Below are 5,076 nucleotides of genomic sequence, written 5' to 3' on the forward strand. Positions count from 1 at the left end.
ACCTCCGAGAAATGTATGTCGCTCGATTCATTCAGAGCCGGTCAGTTGGAGGGAGTGATAGACGGACTTGCCTACTTCTAATGTCAGTGGTGTTTTGGTTGATTTGTTGTTGTGGTTGCTTCTATCTTGTTGTTGTATGCTTCTATCTTGTTGTTGTACGCTTCTCTGTGTTTGACTTCTATCTTGCTTCTATCTTGTTGTTGTACCACTGTTGTTGTACTCTTCTTTATGGTATGAGGTACCACCCCTTCCCCCTTGTTACTGATATTAATATAATGCTTGGATGTTTTTTTTTTTTAAATGGTATAATGCCTGAATGATCTTCTTTGTCATAGCAATAATTGCTATAGGTCCACTATTTATTAGCTTGATTAGTCTTGAATCGGAAAAGAGAATATATTGTGACAATTGGGTTTTTTGTTGGCTGAACTTCACTTTCAATAGCTCTTGTCTAGAAAATTTCTTTTTCCAATTCGGTTTTCTGTTTCTCTTTTTAGGGTCTTCTCTATATTGCATTTGCTTCCTTTTTATCCATATACCTATCGTTTGGATTTGCGTTCGTGCAAGTGAATGGCAAAACAAAAGTTCTATGTGGTTTTTAAGGGAAGGCAGGTTGGCATATTTGACAATTGGCAGGACTGCCATCTTCAGGTGAACAAGTTTAGTGGAGCTTGTTACCAATCATATGGGACCAGGCAGGAGGCAGATGTTGCCCTTCATGCCTATTTACATGGCAGTAGTGGGTGCATACAAAATGAGAAAGAGGAGAGCAGCGTTCAAGGGTATTCACTAGCGTCAACAAGTTCTACCGGGTCAACTTCCTCTTCTACTTAGATATGGTTCTTATGTTTGGTGGTGTTCTTTTCATTTTACTGGACATCTGTAGTGGCTGTAAATATGCTTGGGATTGTAAATATGCTGGGGATTGTAAATATGGATCAAAACCATTTTTTTTCCGCTTCACTCTATTTATATATAAACAACGTTCTTATGGCGTGATAAAATATTTACCCTTTACATGTTGCAAATAATGCGTAGGCAAGGCTTTTTATTAGGAAATGAGAATGTTTTGTTCGAAGCAATCACTATCGGAATGTGAACCATATTTGGTATGAGGTTTAGATCGAAGTCACCACAAATAATGCATGGCCTACCAATTTAATTTTTCGTTCTTGCAATTGATCTCATGCTTCCAAAATGGACTATTCAGCCCGCACCATAGGATGATCCACAACCGTCCATTGATGGGCCACAATGTAAAGAGGTTGTGCCCAAACTATAATTTACGTGGGTTGATCCTTGTGGACCCCGATCCGAGAGAGGCAGGGGACGGGCCTCCACGCTAAGTCTCAGGATCATCCACATGAATGGAGAGCTCTACCAAGGAACTCTCAAAAGAAGTGCCCCTCACAGCATGAGTGGCGATACAAAGGGTGAGATACCTCTCGATTCGGGGACTAACCCAGATTCGAGGCGTACCTTAAACAAAGAAGAGTCGCCATCCAGGGAAGTAGGCCCTGGATCCCATACTATGCTCTGTTGCAACGGATAACCAGAGATACAAAAGAAGGTTCGTGCCTGGTTACGAATTTGGAAGGTCCGAAGAGCACCTCGTCCGCCCAAGTGCAAGCACCTGGTCTCTTATGCCATTTATTAGTGATTTTGAAGAGTTTTGAGCGAAAGTCATATGGAATGGGAACGAATATCTCCGAGAAGACGTCTATCTAATCATGCATGTCTCGGAGATGATTAATAAGCATACACAGAATAAATGAAAGTAGTGTCGCCAAAGAATTGTTAGGTTATGAGTGTCATACCTAATTGGTGTCTAGGTTCTGGTGTGCAAACACATGCATGCTACAGCTAAAGGTATATGATCTGTACATGAAAGTAAGAAAACACAGCAAAACATACAACACAAAACAACTCTATATATAACTGGACAAGATGAATCCTAAAACTCTAATGCGACTTGACTCGGACCAAGATGGCCATCCATCCCAGCTGCTCTACGTATCCCGGCCTCGGGAAGAATCGGAGTCAACGTAGTTCGATGACCTATTCTAAACTACGATGCCTAATCATCTAGAGCCGTTATCCTAGACTCGATCCACTAGACTCGACTGATTTTAAAAGCTTTTTGCACGATTGCTTAAGTTCAAGTGAATTGTAATTTTCAAGACTCTCTATATGCCCTAACTAATGCAAGTTGATTAGCCTTAAGCTAATGTAGGTGGGTCCTACATCCTATGTGTAACTAAGCTGTGCATCCTAAGGAAAACCATGGGCTAACTATATGCTTCCTAGTCTAGCTATCGGTTCAACTAAATGTCTAACCGATCAACTTGAGGCCTCCTAACTCTAGGGACACTCACGCTACAGGACACACCATATCAAACAAATCAGGACAGCCTCTTAACTCTAAAACACCCCAAATATCTAGGACAGACTCCTAACTCTAGGGGAAGATCTTTTTGAAAAGGTTTTGAATAATTTTTGTATTTTTTTTGAAGGTTTGAAATGTTTATTTTTAAAGGTTTGGCTGGACTTGGGATATGAATCCCAAGCTACACTACGTACCTCGTGGATGAGGATCAAGCCAACGTAGTTCGAAACAGAATTTCCTAACTACTCTCCTATGACTCAAAAACTTTTGAGATTTTTTATTTTTAGATTTTTTCAAGTTTTTTGGAATTTTTGACACAAGATGACAGAATCCTATCATCATAAGGGGAAGACAGACTCCAGATATCCCGCAAAGGTTGGACAGCATCCTATGCTTTGCGGGGGGAAAAGATAGAATCACGACTCTGCAAGGGTTGGACAGCATCCTATACCTTGCAAGAGTGGATAAAAAAAACACATGATTTGATGAGAGGTTGGAAAGAATCCTAACCCCTATGATGATAAGACTGACTCCGGAAACTGAAGGACTGACTCTCTAGCTAAGGATAGACTCCAATGCTAATGGAAAGACTTTTTAAACTAGTAATTATATGAGAGGAGGGGCTGATAATATGAATCTTCATCATTATCATATTTACAGAGAGGAGGCATATGGCCGTTCTTGCGAGACGTATAGCAATTAACATTTGCAGTTTTCTGCCAAATAAAAGTTTCATCTTGTTGAGCCAACAGACTCCAACAGATTTTCTGTGCAAAATCCTCAATTAGAGTGAACATGTTTTGGTTCTTTACACTCAGCGACGAGCTTTGTGGTTTGCTTGCGGGTGATGTCAAAACAAAGTAGCCTCCCGGTTTGAGCACCCGGTCCACTTCAATAAGGGATGCGCACCATCTTTATTGTCCCAGATGATTCCACACTGAGCACAATGAACCATGTCAAATGACCGAGATGGATAAGGAAGTTGCCTTGAAATAAAGCTGCCAATCATTGCTGGAAGACCCCTCTCAGGGGACAGCTGGACTTGGCTCCCAAATATCTCATAAGCCGCAATACACACAGTCATTAGGTTTAGTGAGAACAAGTGAGCTTCGAAACTGCCGAATCCACACCCAATATCCAATACCGTACGGACACCTGCTTGAAGAAATTCAGAATCACTTCCCAACCCTATCATCTCTGCAATTTGGCGGGAATAATCTTTGACACCATCAATGTTCATTCCATCCTCAGATTGAAAAGCGATTTGATTCTCCTCTAGTAACACTAACCTTTTTGTCATGCTTCCGAAAGAGAGGAACTGATCTTTGGTGATCTTTACATTCTCACTCCATATGACATCTCTACCAGCCGGCCACCTCAGAGGAATCTTGTATTCCTTGGGGGGTCGAACCAAGCAAGGTGGTCCCACCCCCGATAATTCACAATGCCGATCAAATTCCTCTCCATCATGAAAGCCAACTAACAAGTTCGCAGAGACATTGTAGCAAGGAACATGGTTTTCTCTCTCCTTGACACAAAGATGAAGCTCCCTTGGATGAGTCACTCCAAGTGAGAGCGACTTTATCTCCAAAAATCAGTCGTTGCTCGCTCTCCTAGCCTTCTGTAAGTATTATAAATCAGGGGTGCAGAAGAGGAATCAACAAAATCCAATCTGCTCAAAGAAGATGAGCCAAAAACTGCAATCAATGCAACAACACTAATGAAGCACAAGAGCATCCACTTCAATGGCGGGCTTCGGCCAAAATTAAGAAAGGGCTGCTGGGCCCAGTGGCTTCTCATGTCCAAACCAACTGGAAAGCAACTTCCTTTAGTAATTGGCCCAAGGATTGAGACGAAGAACCTCTCTTTCTAATCTAAACCTAAGATATTTGAGAATGGAAAAGGAGGACAATGACATAAGATCCGAGCTATTTCCATCCACATGGTGCCTAATTTGTACAATTCCTAAAAGACTCAAAACACACCCCTAAGATCTTCTCCCAACTGAATTTAAATCAACACAATCACATTGTCAGTCAATAATAAGATGACCTTAGAGGATAAACAATATCTAGAATCCCAACTACTGGAAAATACACAGACACAAGCTTCAACACTACCATCTAGGATTGAAATTCCAAGGGTGGTCCCGAGTACGGCAACTTATGAGGAGTGAGAAAATTAGGTTTCTAACAAGTTTTAATTCTTTTGAAAACTCAAACCCAATTTTGGAAATTAAGAGATCAACAATAAAGTTCAAGCACCCAAGTTAAATCTAAAGTGCAAATGCAAAATAAAGAGCAAGAACAAGAGAGATTGCACCCGAGATTTAAAGTGGTTCGGTCCTCCAAACGCGAGGCCTACTCCACTCCACCAACCAAACACGTTGATGGCTTCACTATGTGATCTTCTTAACTTCGGCGAAGATCGGTGCCGATTACAAATTCCGATTACCTTTAACCTTGGTGGCAATCTTCACCACGGAGAGTGGGCTACGCTTCTCTGAACACTCGCCCGATACAAAGTTCTTGACTAAGAAAGAAAGAACAAAAAAATCCCTCACAAGGGTTTACAAGAATTGTAGAAGATGTATAAATTTCGCCTATGATCCAAATCCTAAGCTTTAGAGGATGAGAGGCATAATCAAGTTTGATTCACTCTTTGGATGTTCAAATGGAGTTTAAGAGTGT

At 41.2% G+C, this 5,076-nt stretch overlaps 1 pseudogene; it reads right to left on the bottom strand.

Moving 5' to 3' along the window:
* Window positions 1-2,985: 2,985 nt before the first annotated feature.
* On the bottom strand, window positions 2,986-4,186 carry LOC143880728 (putative methyltransferase PMT5 pseudogene; annotated as a pseudogene).
* Window positions 4,187-5,076: the final 890 nt, after the last annotated feature.

This window comes from Tasmannia lanceolata, unplaced genomic scaffold (genome assembly GCF_043159265.1).
Source record: "Tasmannia lanceolata isolate RefF3 unplaced genomic scaffold, GAP_Taslan_0.1 ptg000007l, whole genome shotgun sequence".
NCBI lineage: Eukaryota > Viridiplantae > Streptophyta > Magnoliopsida > Canellales > Winteraceae > Tasmannia > Tasmannia lanceolata.